This window comes from Protopterus annectens, chromosome 1.part0 (genome assembly GCF_019279795.1).
Source record: "Protopterus annectens isolate FY-2018-M chromosome 1.part0, PAN1.0, whole genome shotgun sequence".
In the NCBI taxonomy this organism is placed as follows: domain Eukaryota; kingdom Metazoa; phylum Chordata; order Ceratodontiformes; family Protopteridae; genus Protopterus; species Protopterus annectens.
Genome location: NC_056725.1, coordinates 1,944,084,622 through 1,944,108,138, shown reverse-complemented (window position 1 = coordinate 1,944,108,138; position 23,517 = coordinate 1,944,084,622). Strand labels below are relative to the sequence as shown.

Here is a 23,517-nt window from a genome sequence, read left to right as displayed (position 1 = left end):
GACTGAAGTCAATAAATAATGGCATAGATTTGAGTTTAAGACTTCATATCCTTCAGAAAATATATGTTAAAACAAACTGTGTTACTCTAGCAACTTTCTGAGTTTCTAAAAGCAATATTTAAAATATGCCCTTATTTTTGGGCCTTCATCCCCCCATTTTGTTAGACTTTGTCCAGATTTCTTGCACTAAGAGGTTAAAAGGTATGCAGTGCATGATTATCTTTCAGCTCGATTTCTGCAAAGAATGGATCTAGGTTATTCTGCTGTATAGACTGTAGTTTAAACAGTTCCTCAACTATACTGACACTCAGCTGAGTTTTTAACAAAAAGTCATTTACAAAATAATTATTTATTAGAGGACCGGTACAATGCAGGCACTAGATTTACCCCTATACTGCTCAACTTATGTATGCTACCTCTGAGGTCACTAAGTTCTGGATAAAAGGAAACTGACTATAACCGAGGTTGCTGTTTCACACAGTGACCCAAGACTGAACGATTTTCCACTGTGGGTTGGTCAATAAAAAAATGTGATCCAGAGACATGTATAGCCTTAATACGAAAGACTTCATTATCAACTCATTAACACGTGTCTGAATTGAACACTAGCGCTGTCAGACATGACTATGCTAGGATTCTCCCTAGAGGCCCATGCATCATGGCACTCTCTCAACTGTCTCAGACAGACTCACACACACACACACACACACACACACACACACACACACACACACACACACACACACACATACACACACACACACACACACACACACACACACACACCAAGAATATGCATAGAATGGGATAGGGTGAATTTGTGGTAAAGTACTGGTCAAATAATTTCCAAAAATTAAGACCAATATCATAATCACAGTACTGAATTTTGTTTTATTGGTAAATGTGGTGATTTAAGGGCTGCAGTTAAATGACAGAAAAACTTGGATAAGATATATAGGAGAAGTTGCAGCGAGGGCTGGCCAGATTTATTGAGATGCATTTGGGAATACAGATTGGGACCACTGATACTTTTTGTGTAACATTTTCTTTTGCTTTTATGCTTGTTCATACTTCCCTCCCTTTTAATTTTAGTTGGTTTTATATTGTGAGAGGTATCCCAAATTCAGAACCATTCATATTAAAAAAATGCTATATGATTTCAAGTTGCATGCTGTGTTATCAAATGTTTGTTATTGTATTGTTTTGTTTTGATTGCTAAAAGCCATGGATGTGACTCAGTATGGCTTATGGCTTTATTTAGTCAGTTCATTCACCATATTAAGAAAGAAACAAAGAAACACAAAGAGAAATGAAAGTGTTGTTTCAGTATAATGGTCTGAATTTATTAAAGGAGAATCGCACTCACAGACTGAAAAAGCATGTTTATTTCATCATGTCTTGATGTTTCCTACATTTTAACACCACTTTTGAATGCAATATACCTTTTTTATATTTTTAAATGTAATTCCAGTATCTGACCACATGTGGTCCGGCATCTTGATTTTTAGTCTACCTCTAGGTATCCCACAATGCAGTGTTTGGCTTTAAAATATTACATCATAGCCCCTAAGCTGCTGTCAATGCATTAACTTTACATGTCTTTTCATGTATACCCTTTTTTCTTTTAGTCAGTCACGTTTAATTACCATTTCTTGCTTTTCAATCACTATTAACAGGGATAATCACACAGGGCAGTATTTTCAGTGCCTGTTACTACTTCTTTTCCTTCTAAAGTAGCCCGTTTTCATTATTTTGTTATGCCTGAGTTGTAGTCCTAAACTCATCTCCCCTAAACACCTCCCCTTCGATCTGTCAAAGTTGCAAATTTGAGCTGCTTGAGACAAAGTTCCTGTGCTGAAAGTACTTTTGTATGTGATTATTCCTGTTTGTCTTTTATGTAGTCATTGAAATACAAGAAATGGTAATTAAACATAACTGACTAAAAGAAAGCAGGATATATGTGAAAACACGTTAAGTTAATGCACTGACAGGAGATTAGGAGATATGATGTAATATTTTAAAGTCAAACAGTGCATTGTGGGATACCTGGAGGTAGACAAAAAAAATCAAGATACCGGGAAGACTGGAATTATAAAAAAATATATAGACATTCCAAAAGTAGCGTTACAACGTAGGAAATATCAAGACATGCTGAAATAAATATGTTTTTTTTTCAGTCTGTGGGTGCAGTTCTCCTTTAAGAAGAACATTGACAGGCTTAATGTGGTATAGTCTATTCTAAGTAAATCCTCATACATCTAGAATTACAGATACAGTCTACATAGTTGTCTTGGAATGTGAAGCAGTAATGACCAAAGGTTATATAATGTAAGCAGATTACAGTAAATATCTTTGATTCTATAAACTTGGTGTCAGTGCTCACAGCATGTCTCAGATATGCTAAAGTGGGACACATACATGAGTGTAAGCTGTGTCAGAGCTGAAGACAGTTGTTTTAAGTTTGTATGTATTGATTTTAGAAGGTAAGGAAGACAAATACAGATTGTAACATTATTTCTAGATTATGTAACATGATTTCTAGATTATGGACTGTATATATATATATATATATATATATATATATATATATATATATATATACGCCATTTATTAATATGGAAAATGACGTGCTTACTTCAGTTACATTTATTCCACTAATGAGACACCATTCAGTCTCATCTGTTAATCTAATCTTAAGAGCTATGACCTTGGTGAAAGCACTTCTAATTATTTATAAGGCATGCCTAACTAACCACCCTTTGCAAGCTGTGAAAGAGGAAAACAGAACTGTATTTCATTTCTTTAGGGTAGAAGTTCCCCAGCACTTAAAGATGATGCAGTTACTGTGTTCCTAAATAATACAGCTTTGAAGCTTTGGGGGTTGCACTGCAGAGGTTCATAGTTTATTACTTGGCCATTCATAAGTTTAGCCTGTGTAGCCCTGCAAACTTGTAAATTAAATAGTTGTCCAGACTGATCACAGTCATACTACATACCCCAGGGAGGAATTTGCAAATACCTCTTGAATCATAAAGACTGCTTTTAAAGGTGACCCATATCCTGTATGGAGCTGACATCATCCAAATCAGATGTGTTATAATTTGATGGTATTAAAGTTAAAAAGTTTGCTTTGATCAAATATGTATATTGGCCAAGATAATTTCTGGCCAATAGTGTGTTTTTAGGGGTCTATATTAGAACATCGAAAGTTTAATGGTTCAAATCACTAAAGGTCAACCTTTAGTGATCGAACCATTAAAATTTGGAATGTTCAGAAAAAAAAAAAAAAAGAAAATCTAAAGGGTGTAGGCAAGCCCCCTGCACCCCCCACACCCCCCACTACTTAAATATACCAACTCCGAGACTGCACTACATTGAAGTAAACGGAAACCTCCCCTTATGGAGATTTCCATTTACCCATTTGACGTTCTGCACTTTCGCTATTCTCATATCGACAATGTCGGATTTGACATTGTCGGCTTTTGAGAATACAATAGGTAACTGTTTTTTAGACAAAGATCATTCAGTAGACATCCTAACCTATGAAATTATAATCCAACCTACATTAAGATATCTCTGTTTAATGATAAGTGTCTCAACATTAATATGCCTGGTTTGGATTCCTTACTGATGATTGAAAACATTTTTGTATGTGTTGTTAGAGAAATAGGGTACAGCATTATCAACCCATCTGAGAGCGGTGGGGAGTATCTGTTTTTATCCAGTCAGATATTACCTAGTACCACATACTTCAAGATTCTGAATTTAATCCTTTAAACACTTTGGTCACTTATGATTGTCTGCACATGTATTAATGTTATCCTGTCCTTCATTATATTTAACCACCAGACTGTCACTTTTTCCAATAAAATTGATGACATTTTGTCCACAAATTCATTTCAATTAATGGGCTGCTCCAAGGCAAACATATATCTTTATCTGAGGGAATAAAGAATTTCAAAAGTTCTTTGTCTTCTGATGACCATCTCTGCCACAGTACAGATAAGTCAGTTCCTATTAGGCAAAAGTATGGTGAAAATTCAGGGGTAAATCACTATGGTAGAAGTATCAGATAAGCAGACTTTATATTAGGAAGAGAAAGTGATACAATTTATATAAAAAAATCTACCCCTAGTAAGAATGTAGAATTTAAGCAAGTTGGCAGGGGTCTTAAAAACCTCATTAGGAGGAGTTAAGCTAAATATGAACTATATAGATCTAAGTTTTCAAAGGATAGTCCCAAGTCTGTTTTTCAACTACATTAGGAATATTAGTTGTAATGTCCAATGCTGCAGCAAATGCAAAGTGAACAGCACTACCTGTTCTGATACTGAAGCCAGAGTAAATGTCCTAGATGACAAATTTAACTCAAAGTGTCCCCTTTCTAACACCCCAGCCCCCCCCCCTGAATATGTACCTCTAATCCTCACATCATTATCACTGTGAAGCAGATCCTGGAAGTTATTGGCAAAACTAAAACTGACAGCTAGTATCATGGGCCTAGGCATTGTACCAGGCTGCCTTGTTTTTAGTACAAAAGGCCAATACTGATGGAATTCTCTTTTCCACCTCAGGATCTCCACAATGTATGTGCCTAAACACTGGAGAAGAGTGGTTATGATGCCTCTGCTTATGGATATTATAATAAATTATCCTTCACGTTATTACTCCATGATCCTCATTAGTAATATCGGTGCAATTAAGTAGTGAATCTTAGTCAGCCTCATTAGCATTGAACCTGGTAATTTATAAACACTTGATCCTAGTCAATGCAGTTTTCCTAACGGTAGGTCTTGCTTAATTTAGTTGACTTTTTTTGAGAGTGTGACTGATGTCATTGATGGGGTCGTACTGTCGTGTGCCACTTATCTCAGCCTTGATAAGCCATTCAATATGATTCCCTATACAAACAGTAATGATAATCTTAAGAGCTTAGCTACAATCCCTGTATTACTCAGAGAAAGATTAACTGGTTCTCTGATCATACAAGCAGATAAAGTTGGGTGTACTGTCTTATTTAGAAGACTAGTCATTAATAGAGTCTCTCAGAGTTGTGTAGTAGACTCCCTTCTCTTTTGCATTTTTTGATACAAACACAGTTGTCCAAGGTTTGTAGTTAGCCAGCACTGGTGATAATTGTAACCTAGGTGTCCAAGATCAGGTAGATAGAGACAGCTACTAGTATTCTGACCATGGCCTTTCACTTAATGTAAAAAGTGCTATATTTGCATTTTTGAAGCAAGACATTTCTCTTAATTGTTATATAAAGAGAACCCTTCTTATGGCCTATACTTCCAGAGATCTACAGACTTTCACAAGCAATGAATTCTCCTTCGATCAAGTATCAGTCTCAATAAGGAAATATTTTTTCATTGTCCAGTTAATTACACAAAGATAAATCTCCAAGATCAAAAGAGGTTTTAATGCTTCTAAACTCCAATCTTAGAAGGCTAATTCGTAAGTATCTTGTTAAGTATATATCCCATCTTGAAAGACCTCAACATTTCCTAACCAAAGGTATCAACATGTTTCCACCATTAGGTTAAGGTGTTGACATACTGGTTAATGTGTTTACCTTGCAGACACAAGGTGCAGGGTTTGATTCTCACATGGAGTAATTGTCTAGGCTTAAAATGTTCCATCCACAAGGGCAGTTAACCTAGTACTAAGCTATCTGGTATTTTTCCATCTCATACAGTTTCCTACATGGAAATATCTGCCTTGCTTCTTGGGCTCTGAAAGGCCTTGTTTTACTATACCTTCTTCACACAGAATCACTGGCAATTTAGAAAACATTTACTCAAAAATACTCTGATTACATTGTAACATAAAGATGACATCCTTGGAGGGATGCATTCATTATTCAAAGGATTCACAACCTGCTAATCAAACTTCCCTTGCCAGTTAAATGAAGTTATAACTTAGGGCCATTAAAATTAAGTACTCAAAACTGGAAAGGTTCACATAATGTTACTTGATGGATTAGTTGTTTTGCCATTATCAAGAAAGGAATTAAGTCTATCAGCTCTACTTTGTGTACATGGCTAGGCTATAAATGATGATTCAAACCAATGACCTAGCACTGACCTATGAGCTTATGAATATATAAAATAATGCCTACCTCATACCAGGCATGGTATTGCTTTGCTTATTGGACAAAATGGAATAAAGATATAAAATAAATACTTTGCGTTTTGCTCCCTGCTTTCCATTTAAGAACTAGAAAGTAACAATTCCATCCATCATATCCCTGAATCAGGAGACGGTTTCATCAGTAAATGGCTGTCTTGAAATTCTCATAAAATTTTCAGTAATATTAACTAAAATCTCATTCCTGGCTGCATAGCAACACATTATTTCATCAGTTTAATAATTTCTTAAGGTATTTATATGTGCAAAACTCCTCTATCAAGCACTAACACGTAACTCTATTAAAGAGAAAGAGCATAAAGTAAATATTATTTTGTGTTTCAAAAGGATAAACCTTTAAACCATGAATGGATTATTGTTAATTTCTTTTAAAGTTTCCTGGCTTCAGACTTCTTTGTTATCTTCAAAGTAAACAATGTGATTGCCACCTCCAACTTATCCTCAGTTTCTCCCGCTAACAAATCATTAATTCTCACACTCGCTGTCTTAACAAGAAAACAAACAAAAGGTTATCATTTTGTACTGGAATGTCTGCATGGTGGATCACCATTAAATTCATTAATGCAAGTAGTGTAAATAATAAGTGGGACACACCCTGAAGCCCCCTACATGTTGACCATAACCTAGACTTGGTTAAAGGATGATTCTTCTCCCTTCAGTCTTTCAATCTATAACATTCTGCATGATTCTTGGTCTGGTTCAGGGACAGAAAGTGGACTTATGTTATTAATCAAACAGAACTTACCATTACAAAGTACATCCTCAGCCAGAGCTAGCCAAACGACCAATAGAGCCACAAATGGCATAGCAGCCAATCTAATGTTATGACATCACTCCCTTCTTACTATACCAGTTATCTGTATCCCTGCCATGCTCTATCACATTTTTAATGACAGCTTTTTAGAAATTTTCTCCAATGAATGACCTGTGAATTCTATTATACTCGGTGACCTTGCCTACAATTGTTACAGTTCAGTAGAAACACAACTAAGTAAATTATTATTCCAATATTACTTTGAAGAACTAGTAATGAAAGCTACCAAATACAATGTTTATACAGGAACACATTCCACATTAGACCTTATCATTATAACAACAGCAAATCGTTATGTAAGTATTACCTTTCACCCAGCTACCTTTAGCAATCACTATCCAATAGTATCCTACTGGCCTTTCAAGACGACAAAGCCTGACCCCCAACTGATTACACTTCAACTTTTTCCAGAGCAAAACCTGAGTATTCTTTATCAGCAACTGAGCTATCTTGATTGATCAACTGTTTACCACAACCAAAATTCAGGAAATACCTTAGATTTTTCCACCCTTAGCACAGTTCAGCATTTTGTATTCCTTACCACAGACATGAGACTTAATGGATAACGATGTCTCTAGATTTCAAACAAAATGAGGACTATAACCAAACAATGAAGCAAGGCCTGGGCAATTCTGAACAATAATGCACCAAATAATCAACTTTATCAAGATTACATTCCCTTAGAAAACAATCCAAAATAGCAACTAATTCTGCTAAATCACTATTCTTAACAGAAAACCAGATGAGACCCACTAGGCAGCCTAAGCATTTTTAGAAACAAATACAACCCCTTACAGGACAAATTTTCAGTCCATAAATCACTTCCAAAAATACAAACACTCCCTCTGCAGATGGCTATAAAATGTTCTCATCTCCCCCATTTAGGCCATCACCATCTCACTCTCTCTTCCTACAAACCACACTTCCCCAGATTGCAACTTACAATAAAGGCAGACTATGCATCCGCATTCTACTTCACTGAGATCTCCGTTAAAGAAAGCAGGAACTTACTAAAAACTTAAATCTTCCCACTGCAAACATTAATTCCCTTCACCCAACTTTCCTTATGATAGGAGCAGATAAAATTGCCAAACCTCTTACCTTTATCTACAATATTTTACTTGCTTTAAGAATAGTCCTCCATTGCTAAAGCACACTATTGTTATCCCCCTTCAAAAGATGCATCCTCCCAAAATTCAAAAAAAGATTATAGACCAGTATCAAGTTGCTGGCTACTTGCTAAAATCTTCATGAACGCACATTAACAAATGCTTAAATGCATCAATGGCTACAGCCTATTGTCAGATACGCAGCATGGTTCCAGAAATATATTTAGTATTACTACAGCCATTCGCTCAGAAACATCGGCAATCTACAGGAATATCAATAATGGACTCATTACAGCAGCTATATTTGTAGCTATGACTAAGGCATTTGAAACTGTAGTCATTTATTTATCTATGTATTTATTTATTTCCATTTGTTTACTGGGAAAGTCTGACTGGGCAAATAAGCCCTTTATCAGCAGAGGCTGAGGGAGAAAAACTCCACAAGAAATAATCACAGCAGTAACGATATAACAAACAGAATGCTCAGGTAACATTTAGCAGCATCACACACAAAGCTCCAAGAGACATATTTGCAGTAGTACTTGTACACGATAACGAGCACTCCTGTAAGATTTAGCAGCATTCCATACAAAACTCCATAACAACTATTTACAGTACTAATACACAGTATACAAAATGCCCAGTTAACAATAGCAGCATTACATAAAAAGTGAGGACAAATAAAACAGATCATTATGAAATAAACAGTTATATTTTGCAACAGCATAGTCAGCATTTTTGTGCAGTTAAGCAGTAGTACATTAGGCTAGATATAATTTTATGAATTTTTTCATAAGAAGAATAGAATACAGAAAATTAAAAAAAAAAAAGATAGTCACTGAGATGTACGTGTGCATAGAAGAGGTAGTTTAGGAATAATTTGGCCTGGGAAATAGCAGGGTTCCCTATTAGAAGACCGAAGACGCATTCTTTTGAATGCGTCTTGGTCGAACTCAAAAGGCTGAAACGGCAAAATACTGAAGCGGCTTTTAAGCGAATTCTTTCCCTAGGAAAGAATTTGCTTGGCTGCTTTGTTACTTTGCTGTTTTTGGCACTGTAGTGCGGTCTCAGAGTTGGTATATTTAAGTAGGGGGGGTGTGGGGGCAAAGCCCCCCACTTAATGTAATTTTTAAAGTGTGTTATTTATTTATTTAATTTTGTTGGAACAGCGATTTTTTTTCCCTAGGAAAAAAATCGCTGCTCTGACAGTTTTAAATTGTAAGCTTTCGCTTACATAGGGTCGATTAATCACCGTTCGCTTTTTTAAGTGTTCAGTGATCTAATATAGGCCCACATAGCAGGGGCATAGTCAGGAGTCAAACAGGAACAATTTTAATTTGTCTTTCAAGAAATGTGTGTTAAGGAGGAGTCTGATTTTAGTGAGACTGAGTTCCAAGATGTTGAGATACCATTGGAGTAATGAGCATGTCCCGTTTTGTTGTGAGCTTTGTGAACTGAAAGGATATTTTTCGAGTCTAGTGTAGTTGTAGTATACTGCTGAGGGCAATTTTCCAAGGTGAAAGTCTAACCTGCATGGAGATTAGGTGAGTGGGGTACTGTATCTCAAGCAAGTTCAGGTGCCTGAGGACAATGCAGTGATGTGTGGAGTATTTCTTGCTGGAAGCGAATTTGGCTACTCGATTATAGCATTGCTCTAGTTTTTAGGGTAGAGTGGAGTTTAGTGGAAATGGGAACAGCATATTGAAGAATAGGCAGTAGGTAGGTGGATGCTAATGTCATCAGGCTGCTTTCTGTCAGATGTTGTTAGGCTCTATATAGCAGACCTAATCCTAATTTTTTTTTTTTTGTACATGGAGATTGAATGCTTAGATGCTATATTACCATTTGACAGCTTGAAATCTGTTGAACAGGTAGCCGAGAAACCAGGACAGGCCAGAGTAGGATAGATCAAAGGAGGCTAATGGATGGAGCAGTTTATTATGAAAGACAGTGTCCAAAAAGAGGGCAGATACAATATTTCCAGTATTGTGGCATTGTGGCTATGAGTAACCTTGTAAGAGAAATATATTAGTGCAGCAGTGGTATGGGGGTTTGTCCTAAAGCCTCACTGAATGAAGGAGAGTAGGTTATTGGTAAAGAATGTGGTTGAACAGTTGAGAATGGAAGCATTTTTCTAAAATTCTTGATAGGGGAAGGTATGTTCATACCTCTATATTTAGAAAGATCAATGCACTACCCCCTTTGTGCTGGGGCAGGATGAATGATTTCTTCCATAGTAAGGGGGGCATAAGACTGTTGGATGGATCTGATTGAGATGGGTTAGGCAAAGGCATCTGCTGCAGTTTTCAGGTATTCAGTAGGTAGGTTATCTGCAACTACAGTAGAGTGGTTGGTTTTAGTTTTAGGAAGTGCTTTTTAATGACAGCAGTTGGGACCATTATGATGGAGAAAGGGCTATGGTTGCCACTGACTTCGACATTAAGCTGAGGTGAATGGCTAATATCTATGTAAAGTAGTGATTGGGAGTTAAATAACAAAGTGATATTGTCTGGGTGCATGTCTAGATACAGATATGGCCTGAGGAATAAACATTTTTTGATGAAGCTCCGGAAAGGTTTTTTGGTGATTGTTTTGCATGTTAAAACAGTGATTTATTTTATCATCTTTAACTTTTATTTTTGGTTTGATTGCAAAGGTGTCAGAAATTTTGGAGATTTTGATACATTTTGTTAACTTGCAATGTTTTCCCATTTTTATACCAATCCTGTATTATTTTTTTTTTTTGTGATGTTGCAGATAGCCAAGGGACAGTGCTTCAGCTAACCTCTTTCTGCTTATGGCTGCTAGTTTGTTTAGAATATCAGGGTAGGTAGTATTAAATAATGGACTACATCATCCAGGGAAACAGTTTTGAGAGTACTACACTTAACAGAAGTAAGAATGGTTTAAAAAGTCTCTTTATTAGCTTGCTAGATATTGTACATCTTTAAAATGGGATTTATTTGGGTCGAGGAGTTGTGTAAATATTGTAAACCTCAAAACACTCATTAACAAATTCCATACAATAAGCTATCTCAAATAGAACTTTCAAGTCATTTCAGATAACTAGCTTTAAACTATTGACATGCTAATATAATCATACCGTACGTGCCACTATTATTTCAACAATGACTTGCTGCCTCTCTAACATACAAGGATAGGCTTTACTATAGTTTTAATATTTGTAGTATCAAGGCAGTTAAGAAGTTTTTCATACTTTACTCCTTTCTGTTTCTTTGGATATGGCATCAGTTCTTCAATTATTTCTACTTCTTCTTCTTCTGCAAATCTTTCAGTTTATCCGGCAACTGTCTATTTTTAGATTTAAAAAATCTGTATGTTTTCTATCATTTTTGAGTGTGCTTTCATGTTATGAATGCTTTTAATGATTTCATGCTGCTAAACTGTGGATCTTAATAATTCAGTCTGTCTGGAACACGTTTGTATAGAAGCCATTTTGGACCAACATGGACACATTTTAAATGAGAGCTCCTAAGTAGGAGACCTTGCCTATTACAGGCATTTCTTCAAGGAGGATCTGACTGAGAATACTTAAAAATAACTCATTCCCAGTAATATATACAATCTCAGGCTGAGGAGGAAAGTCACAACTTCATCAAAATCCATTACATATTTAATATTCTCCAGTGTTTCTATACAGTAGTAATTTATGTTGAGGAAGTAAAAACAGCCAAGCAATAAATAACTTTGCTATCAGATCAGAAAATCTCTGAGACCATAACATGCTAGCTCCTTTAGAGGCTGTGTTGTTCACTGAAGGATGTCTAGTGTGCTATATCATACATTACTATAGGAACTGATCTGTGCCTACAAATGATTACCACCAATGATCTTTAGAAAATTATTATAATTTGCAGGATAGTGACAGTCTTTTTCACTGCGCATGTGGAAACACATTGTATTTGATGGCAATCTAGTGTTTAGGAATGACTGTCCATTAATGCAGCAGTTATATGAGGGACGTGTGTATTTGATGGCAGGCGCTAGTGTCACTAAGACGGGAGACTAAAATGGTATGATATCTATTGTACAGCTCATGGTTTCATACTGCATCTAGGTGTGGCCGATGGCAAATGCTACTTCTATTCAGAGCATGAAGACATATGTATACCATTCTGTTTAAAGCAAAGCCAGGATTTCATTTCTCAAATCTGCCATATATTATATTGCATGGGAGAAATGTTACTTTCTCAAAGTCATCTTATGACTCGTACAAATTATTTATCTTCTTCTTCTTCCATTGAAACTTCATCTACAAGAACTAGTCCTTATTGACTGAACACAAAGTGATGCCATATTTCCTTCTTGTCCACAAATCAGTATATGTCACTGGGCACCAGCCTTTTCTGAGACAATCTTTTATGAGATTTCATTCCACAGTTCCAGACAGACTTGTTGTTTCCTGGCAGGATAATTAGAACCCCACACAACTGATTATGTTTGACAGAGCAGTTACCTGACAAAGAACATTGAAATCAAATGATTTTTAATTACAGCTTCTATCCATGTTTGTGGTTTTGCAGACCTTTATTCAGTACCATGTTTGCAGCAGGATATTTACTCTAATGCATAGGTCCATTTCCCTTTCCTGTTACACATATTGTGGTTTCCTCTCACAGGGTAAACCTCATTTTGGTACAAGAGTTTTCACTCACCCCACATATCATTTTGTCATTTTCAACTCTCGAGTAAAGTGATGTTTCACTAATAACCATTCCAAACGAAAGCAGAATAATTTAACCTTGTAGCCCAAAAGTAGTGACTTTTTTCTTTCTCTTCCTCCATTTAGCTTAAATGACACCTAACATTGTCAAACAATACATTTCTCACACACTCTAGCAGTACTTCCATTATTTCAGTGTCCTCCACATTTTAGTGCTGCTCTGGACTGCAATAAGTCATAGACCTTGATGACAGTGAAAGAGAATATTTATATCCCTTTGCAGTCCCCAGCACTTACAAACAAGGTAATGATATTCATGTTTTATCAGAAAAGCCACTCAAATTATGGGCACAGAAAACAACAGAACAATAAAGTTACAACAATTTCGCATTGTAGACCTTATCACTGTTTCTGTCAAAAATATATTTTCTTTAAACACGCGTTGTAAAGCTATCAGTTTGCTATATTTTGCTGCTCTGTATAGTAAAGTTGCCTTTATTTTATTTATTTACATAAGTTGACGAAATACAAATGCATTTGCTATATAACCAAGGAATTAGTTTTAACACCACCAGAAATAAGAAATGGTGAATATCCACTCCTCCGTCATTTGAAGATTTTCTTTGTTTCTAAAGGAAACAGCAGTCAAAGAGGCTAAAGTCAAAGAATTAAGAATGCATCCAAATACATTCTCCAACAATCCTTGGATTAAAGTGCTTTTGCTTATTGATCTACATTTGAAGAACAATGTTAATAATGACTGAATGACTAAAGAAAAGTGAGAAAATGTTGGAGCTTTAATTTTAATATCTAATATCAGCCTTTGTAAATATTGTACATAGTTTGTGTTTGTTATGTTATGAACTGAACATACTATAATATTTATGATTTAAGTTTATTGAATTTGATTATTGTTACTTATTTCTGGAAAAATAAAAATATATTGGTAAAAAAGAAATATTCCTGGAATATCAGGTCATGAATATTAATTTTCATTATTTTTACCCCTATAAATCAGGAGCCTTACTTATCTTCAAGTGAAAGAAATAATCAGTTTGTTTTAACAAGGGAACTGCATTTCAGATTCAAGACTTTTGCTGTCCTTGAGCATAAAGAACTGTCATGGCAGCATGCTTCTCTTAGTACCATGTCACTAGTTCTCAAAGTAGAGGAAAACCTGACGGATGTGTCAATTCCAGGGACAATCTGTGCACTCCCAGAACCATGAGGTATGGTGTGCACACCACCTTCTGTATTATAGAATACTTATCAGCCCAATTAAGTTCAAGAATAGCTCATTGAATTTCTCCAGCATACTCACGCCTAAATCTTTGTACCCATAAGGGAAGTTACAATTTGATCCTGTATTAAGTACAGAAAGCATTGTTATTCTAGCTCAGTTTCTTTTGAATATATCAGGATTTGCATTTGCTGCACTTTCCTACTAAAGTCTATTATTTACCATGATGGACATGCAATAAAGGTTGCTGCGTTTTATAGTTTAGCTTTTTGTCATATCGTTGAAGACACTGCTTGTGCATTTATTGTTATTATTCTCATCTGTTTCCCTCACTTATCAGTAGTGTTTTCCCTCTCAGATAATGAAAGCATAATGAGAAATAGTAGACATTGCAGATAAATGACTCATATGTTGACAGGCAGGTGTATTTCTTAAAGGGCAGCTCTCATTTGTCTGTGAATATGGAGAGACGAATGAATGAGAATCAGCGCTGTGCTCCAGAGGGATTAGTCACTCTGAGTTTGTATCTCTGCCTAGCTTAGCATCACGGTGTATAATCTGAGTTTGTATCTCTGCCTAGTTTAGCATCACGGTGTATAATCTGAGTTTGTATCTCTGCCTAGTTTAGCATCACGGTGTATAATCTGAGTTTGTATCTCTGCCTATCTTAGCATCACGGTGTATAATCTGAGTTTGTATCTCTGCCTAGCTTAGCATCACGGTGTATAATCTGAGTTAATATGTCTGCCTAGTTTAGCATCATGGTGTATAATCTGAGTTTATATGTCTGCCTAGCTTAGCATCACGGTGTATAATCTGAGTTTGCCTAGCTTAGCATCACGGTGTATAATCTGAGTTTATATGTCTGCCTAGCTTAGCATCACGGTTTATAATCTGAGTTTGTATCTCTGCCTAGCTTAGCATCACGGTGTATAATCTGAGTTTGTATCTCTGCCTAGTTTAGCATCACGGTGTATAATCTGAGTTTATATGTCTGCCTATCTTAGCATCACGGTGTATAATCTGAGTTTGTATCTCTGCCTATCTTAGCATCACAGTGTATAATCTGAGTTTGTATCTCTGCCTAGTTTAGCATCACTGTGTATAATCTGAGTTTATATGTCTGCCTAGTTTAGCATCACGGTGTATAATCTGAGTTTGTATCTCTGCCTAGCTTAGCATCACGGTGTATAATCTGAGTTTATATGTCTGCCTAGCTTAGCATCACGGTGTATAATCTGAGTTTGCATGTCTGCCTAGCTTAGCATCACAGTGTTTAATCTGAGTTTATATCTCTGCCTAGTTTAACATCACGGTGTATAACCCTGTGAAAGAATGAGAGTAGCAAAACAGTGCATGTGCAATACTGTGTCACCAACGCTTCTTGCATCATTAATACAAATGATTTAGTAACAACAATTTTGTCAAGAAATACATGATTGGAGTATGCCATTTGGTGAAGAAATGAGCACATAGACTAGACAGCAGACTCAGAGGAGAAAACTAGATGGGCTGGTACATAGATCGATGGATAGCTGTAGATAGATATAACTTGATATAGATAAATTGGTAGCTAATGCTCTGTGTATGTTTTTGTGTGTGTGTGTCTATGTGTGTGTGTGTGTGCGTGTGTGTGTGTGTGTGTGTGTGTGTGTGTGTGTGTGTGTGTGTTTGTCTACACATACAAAATCATATAAATGCATGTTTATATATGTGTACATCTGTATATATAGTGTTTGTGTGTGTGTGTGTGTGTGTGTGTGTGTGTGTCTCTACATATAAAGCATATAAATGCATATTTATATATGTGTACATGTGTATACAAAGTGTTTGGGTGTATGTATGTGTGTGTGTGTGTGTGTGTGTGTGTGTGTGCGTGCGTGTGTGTGTGTGTGTGTGTGTGTGTGTGTGTGTGTGTGTGTGTGTGTGTGTCTACACATACAAAATCATATAAATGCATGTTTATATATGTGTACATCTGTATATATAGTGTTTGGGTGTGTGTGTGTGTGTGTGTGTGTGTGTCTACATATAAAGCATATAAATGCATGTTTATATATGTGTACATGTGTATACAAAGTGTTTGGGTGTATGTGTGTGTGTGTGTGTGTGTGTGTGTGTGTGTGTGTGTGTGTGTGTGTGTGTGTGTGTTTGTTTGCATACTTCCAACCATTCAGATTTTTGCAGAATGTCCAGATTTTTGCCTCATATTTTTGTTCTCATAAAATTTGTAGTTTTCTGGCAAACAACTGAGGACTGAAGTCAGTAAGAGGAGAAGGGAACCTCACCAACACAAATCCAGTCTCACATAGTCCTACAACATCAGCAAACCAAACACATAAACACACAAAAACATACTCGGAGGCTCTAAATAAAAATCTGCCTAAGCAGCAGAGACCTCCAAAGCAGACATCCAAGCAAACGCTACAACAGAACAAAACACGTGCAACACACAGTTCACAAAGTCAGTGTGCCAAGCAGTCACAGCCCTTAAGGCTGAAAAACAGACCTGATACACTCATAATAGGTGATTCTATAGTCAGACACACTGATGTCCCGCTCACCAGGCTGAACAAAGAGAAGGTCATAGTGGGCTGCCTGTCAGGTGCTAGGATCCGCCACATAACGCAGGCACTCAGGTCACTCCAAAGCAAGTGCAAATATGACTCAGTCATAGTACATGCTGGTGTGAATGACCTGAAACGTACCTCCCTCAACTACATGAAAAGAGACATAGAGGAGCTCTCTGATCATGTAGCCCAGACCAGTATGACCCTGACCTTTAGTAGCATATTACCCTCACCTAGAATGATGTACAGTACAAAGACAAAATGATCGATTTTAACAACTGGCTAAAATTTTGGTGTCATTCAAAGGGGATCCAGTGTCTGTCAGCTTGGGATGACATGCTCGACAAGCCACGTTGCTTCGCTAGGGACGGCTTGCACCTGTTACCCCTGGGCTTTCAGATATTGGCAAAGGCTCTTGCCAACCCCATAGTGCCTTTTTTAGGCAAGGCTCAAAAGACAAACCCACCTCCATAAACAGCACAATGAACAAAAAACTAAGGGTAATGCTGCTAAACGCCAGAAGTCTAAACCTCAAGATGCATGCACTCGAAGCTCTCCTCAGTATGGAGAACATTGACGTATGTGCAGTGACAGAGACCTGGTTCAAGGCTCCAGAGAGCACGCCAGCACTACCAGGTTATACCTCATACCATGCTTTTCGGCCCCAAAACTCGGACCGAACCACAAAAGGAGGGGGAGTTTCCATTTTTATCAAGAATATCCACACCTCCAGGTTAGTGGCGTTGCACGAAGCATTGGAGGCCATCCATGGGCAACTAACAGTGGGCAAAACTGCTTTTCAATTTATAGCATGCTACAGACCACCCTCTCAAAATCAGGAATCCCACTCGGCTTTCCTGAAAACATTGGAGAACATGAAGATCTCTCCAAACACCATCATACTGGGTGATTTCAACTACCCAAACATAGACTGGGAGCATTACTCAAGCCCCAACACCCTAGCCCAAAGGTTCCTAGAATTTATAAACTCAAATGCCATGGAACAACTAGTCACCACTCCCACAAGAGGGGATAACATATTCGACCTGATCATTACCAGCATGGGGACTCTATGCTCCATACCAGAAGTAAACCCCTCATTGGTAAGATCAGACCATAAATTAATCTCACTAAATATCCAAAACCCGTCCGCACCCCCAGCCCAGAAAACCACAGTGAAAAACTTCTCAAAAGCGAACTTCACACTTCTCAAAACAGAGGTGGAATCCTTCAAGGCCCCCGGGCCAGGGGAAACTACGGCCCAAACAGCTGAATCCTATATAAATGCATTCTATGGACACCTCCAGGAATGCATGGATCATGCTATCCCTAACAAAACCAAGGCCCAATCATCCAAAGGCAGGCGTCCAGTCTGGTGTACCCCATCCATAAACAAGCTGTACAACAGAAGAAGGAATCTACTACATGATAGAGCAAAATCCCTAAAAGGGAAGGCATCTCTGATCAGTACTAGCAAAAAATTACGATCCCTCATAAAATCCTCCAAGGCCAGCTTCGAGAAAATAATTGCACAGGACATTAAGGACAATCACAAGGCTTTTTTTAGCTATGTTAGGAACCTGGGGTGCAACTCTCAGATATGCTCAGAGTTGATTCTAAATGACAAAAAATTCACGGAACCCACAGACATTGCCAACATCCTGGCAGACAGGTTTAGTGCAAACCTCTCCCCCCTCCCCCCCAAAAGAGCAAATATCTATACTAGCAGAGTGTAGCCACCCCTTAGCATCTCAGATGCTCAGGTGAAAGCCGCCCTCTCCAAAGCAAAAAACACTGCTTCAATGGGACCTGACGGTGTCCTGGGTTGCGTACTACACGAACTCCAAGAAGAACTAAACCATCATGTAAAAATGCTGTACAATCTCAGCCTTACTACAGGATATGTACCCAATGAATGGCATACAGCAACAGTGGTCCCTCTCCACAAATACCTCATACCATGCTTTTCAGCCCCAAAACTCAGACCAAACCACAAAAGGAGGGGGAGTATCCATTTTTATCAAGAATACCCACACCTCCAGGTTAGTGGCATTGCACGAAGCATCGGAGACCATCCATGTGCAACTAACAGTGGGCAAAACTGCTTTTCAATTTATAGCATGCTACAGACCACCCTCTCAAAATCAGGAATCCCACTCAGCTTTCCTGAAAACATTGGAGAACATGAAAATCTCTCCAAACACCATCATACTGGGTGATTTCAACTACCCAAACATAGACTGGGAGCATTACTCAAGCCCCAACACCCTAGCCCAAAGGTTTTTAGAATTTATAAACTCAAATGCCATGGAACAACTAGTCACCACTCCCACAAGAGGGGATAACATACTCGACCTGATCATTACCAACATGGGGACTCTATGCTCCATACCAGAAGTAAACCCCTCAGTGGTAAGATCAGACCATAAATTAATCTCACTAGATATCCAAAACCCGTCCCCACCCTCAGCCCAGAAAACCACAGTGAAAAACTTCTCAAAAGCAAACTTCACACTTCTCAAAACAGAGGTGGAATCCTTCAAGGCCCCCGGGCTAGGGGAAACTACGGCCCAAACAGCTGAATCCTATATAAATGCATTCTGTGGACACCTCATCCAAAGGCAGGCATCCAGTCTGGTGGACCCCAGCCATAAACAAGCTGTACAACAGAAGAAGGAAGCTACTACATGATAAAGCAAAATCCCTAAAAGGGAAGGCATCTCTGATCAGTACTAGCAAAAAAATTACGATCCCTCATAAAATCCTCCAAGGCCAGCTTCGAGAAAAAAATTGCACAGGACACTAAGGACAATCACAATGCTTTTTTTAGCTATGTTAGGAACCTGGGGTTCAACTCAAAATGCACGCACTCGAGGCCCTTCTCAGTATGGAGAACATTGATGTCTGTGCTGTAACTGAAACCTGGTTCGAGGCTCCTGAGAGCACCCCGGCACTATTAGGTTTTACCTCATATCATGCGTTCCGGCCCCAAAACCCGGACCACACCACAAAAGGAGGGGGTGTATCCATATTCATAAAGGATACCCACACCTCCAGGTTGGTGGCAACGCACGAAGCTTCGGAAACCATCCAGGTGCAACTAACCATAGGCAAAACTGCTCTACAAATTGTAGCATGCTACAGGCCACCCTCTCAAACTCAGGAACCCCACACAGCCTTCCTGAAGACACTGGAGGGTATAAATGTATCTCCAAACACCATCATATTGGGTGACTTCAACTACCCGAATATAGACTGGGAACATTACTCAAGCCCTAACTTTCTAGCCCAACGGTTCCTGGAGTTCATAAATTCAAATGCCATGGAACAGCTAGTCACTGTTCCCATGAGAGGAGAAAATATACTAGATCTCATTGTCACAAACATGGGGACAAAATGCTCCACACGGAAGTATATCCCTCATTGGTGAGATCTGATCATAAAGTAATCTCACTGGAAATCCACATCCCGCCCCACCCCAAACAAAAGACCATAGTGAAGAACTTCTCTAAAGCAAACTTCACACTACTCAAGACTGGTGTGGTATCCTTCAAGGCTCCTGAGCCAGTGGAAACCACAACCCAAGCTGTGGAAGCCCTTACAAATGCCTTCTATGAACACCTCCAGGACTGCATGGATCAGGCAATCCCAAATAAAACCAAGACTCTTTCCACAAAGGGCAAACGTCCAGTCTGGTGGACCCCAGCCATTAACAAACTTTACAATAAGAGGAGAAAGCTATTACATGATAAAACAAAATCCATAAAAGGGAAGTCACCCCTGATCATTATTAGTAAAAAAATACGAGCACTCATAAAATCAACTAAGGCCAATTTTGAGAGAAAAATTGCCATGGAATCAAAGGACAATCATAAGGCCTTTTTCAGCTATGTTAGGAACCTGGGTGGAAACTCCCAGATATGCTCAGAATTAGTCCAAAATGATACAAAAATCACTGAACCCACAGACATTGCCAACATACTGGCAGACAGGTTCAGTGCAAACTTCACCCCCCCCCCCTAAAGGAGAGATAACTATCCCAGCCGAGTGTAGCCTCCCGGACATCTCAAATGCACAGGTGAAAGCTGCTCTCTCTAAAGCTAAAAACACAGCATCAATGGGACCGGATGGTGTCCCCGGCTGTGTGCTACACGAGCTAAATGAGGAATTAAACCCGCACATAAGGCAGCTGTTTAATCTCAGCCTTACCACAGGATACATGCCCAAGGAGTGGCGACGGCAACTGTGGTCCCACTCCACAAAGGCGGCCTCTACGGACCCTGGTAATCACCGCCCCATAAGCTTAACAAGTCTAGTCTGCAAAGCTATGGAGAGGATCATAATGGAGCTCATAAACAAAGATATAGGGGACTTGCAGACATTGGACCCGACCCTGTTTGGCTTTGTCAAGGGAAGATCATGCCTTTTGAACTTGGTCGACTTCTTCGAAACAGTCACCAAGGCCATTGATGAGGAAAGGCAGTCCATACAGCCTACCTTGACCTTGCAAAGGCTTTCGACACAATACCCCACTCGGGTATTGTAGAAAAACTTACCAGCTTAAATGTAAACCCATATGTCACAAGATGGGTTGCAAACTGGCTTAAGGACAGAACCCACAGGGTTAGAGTTGCTGGCGCTATGTCAGACTCCAAGCCGGTCACAAGTGGTGTCCCACAGGGCTCGGTCCTTGGCCCCCTATTGTTTGGCATCTACTTCTCAGAAGTACAGGCCAACATGGGAGGACTTTGGCTGACAAAGTTTGCAGACGACTGCAAACTGGGCCATAGTGGAAAATGCATCGGACATGGATATCCTTCAGAAGGGACTCACGGAAACAGATAGCTGGTGCCAGAGCCATGGCCTGAAGTTAAATGCCAAAAAATGTATAGTCATACCCTTCGGGAAAAACAAGGTAACCCCAAGCTACCATATAGGTGGCAATCCACTAAGCACAGAAGAGGTTATCAGGGACCTGGGGACCCAGGTTGACAGTGGCCTTTCTTTTGACACTCACGTTGCTAAAGTGGTTAGAAAGACCTTCTACATTGCCCACCTGATCATGAAGGGATTCACATCCAGATCTAGTGAGGTCATTGTTCCCCTGTACTCTTCACTTATCAGACCAATAATCGAGTACAATGCCCCATTCGGGATGTATCTCACCCGACATCTGCAGCAATTGGAGAGACCCCAAAAGTTCCTCACCAAAAGGATAAAGGGACTCCAAAATCTGTCATATGCTGCCAGATTGAAGAAACTCCAGCTCTATTCAGTCGCATACCATCTGCTCAGAGGTGACATGTGCCTGACATACAAGGCCATGTCCTACCCGGAATTAATGGACATGCTCCACCTCAAAAAATCCAAATCCACCAAAACCACTAGAGCAAGCGACTTAAACCTTAGCACGGATATAAATAGGACGTGCTGGAGGGATAGATTTATCACTCAGAGACTCCCTATGCTGTGGAATAAAATCCCGGTCCATGTGAGGCAGAGCACCTCGCTGACTCTGTTCAAGAGAAATCTAGACCTGTGGATGGGAGATCGTAGGTTTACCCCGGGAATCATCTCTGTGTCACTGCTGGACAGAGGCACAACAAACTAATGGGCACAGTATTTTTTCATATAAGGGGTGGCGTAAGCCACATAAATTTGGGCTAGGCTTATAAATGCCTTAGGGCAGATAGCCTAGTATAAACCTATGAACCTATGAACTCCCAGATATGCTCAGAGTTGATTCTAAATGACAAAAAATTCACGGAACCCACAGACATTGCCAACATCCTGGCAGACAGGTTTAGTGCAAACTTCTCCCCCCCCTCCCCCACAAAAGAGCAAATATCCATCCCAGTAGAGTGTAGCCCCCCTAGCATCTCAGATGCTCAGGTGAAAGCCGCCCTCTCCAAAGCAAAAAAACACTGCTTCAATGGGACCTGACGGTGTCCCGGGTTGTGTACTACACGAACTCCAACAAGAACTAAACCCTCATGTAAAAATGCTGTACAATCTCAGCCTTACTACAGGATATGTACCCAATGAATGGCATACAGCAACAGTGGTCCCTCTCCACATAGGTGGTGCCTCGACGGACCCTGGAAACTACCACCCCATAAGCCTGACTAGCCTAGTCTGCAAGGCTATGGAGAGGATCATCATGGAACTCATAAACAATGACATTGGGGACCTACAGACACTAGATCCTACCCAATTCGGCTTTGTCAAGGGCAGATCCTGCCTCTTGAACCTGGTCGACTTCTTTGAAACAGTCACCAAGGCCATAGATGAAGGGAAGGTAGTCCACACAGCTTATCTGGACCTCGCGAAGGCATTTGACACAATACCCCACTTGAGCATCATAGATAAGCTATCCAGCTTAAATATAAACCCCTATGTCACAAGATGGGTTGCAAACTGGTTCAAAGACAGAACCCACAGAGTCAGAATTGCTGGAGACATGTCTGACTCAAAACCGGTTACAAGTGGTGTCCCACAAGGCTCAGTCCTGGGACCTCTCTTGTTCGGTATATAGTTTTCCGAGGTACAGGCTAACACATGAGGACTGTGGCTGACCAAGTTCACAGATGACTGCAAACTGGGAGCCATAATTGACTCTCCAGCTGACACGAGCATCCTTCAAAAAGGTCTCACAGAGATGGATAACTAGTGCCAGAGCCACGGTCTAAAGCTAAATGCCAAAAAGTGTATAGTCATACACTTTGGCAAAAACAAAGTACCCACAAATTACCACATAGGTGGAAACCCATTAAGCATGGAGAAAGTAATTAGGGATCTGGGGACCCAAGTTGATAGTAATCTCTCCTTTGATAACCACATTGCCAAAGTGGTTAGAAAAACCTTTTACAGAGCCCACCTTATCATGAAAGGATTCAAATCTAGATCAAAGGAGGTCATAGTGCCCCTTTATGCAGCCCTAATCAGGCCCA

The 23,517-nt window shown here is 39.2% G+C and overlaps 1 protein-coding gene across 11 annotated transcripts in view; it reads left to right on the top strand.

Moving 5' to 3' along the window:
- Positions 1-23,517, top strand: part of MYT1L (myelin transcription factor 1 like) — a 2,965,652-nt gene that overhangs the window by 1,804,948 nt on the left and 1,137,187 nt on the right. The gene's annotated exons all lie outside the window — the stretch shown is intronic.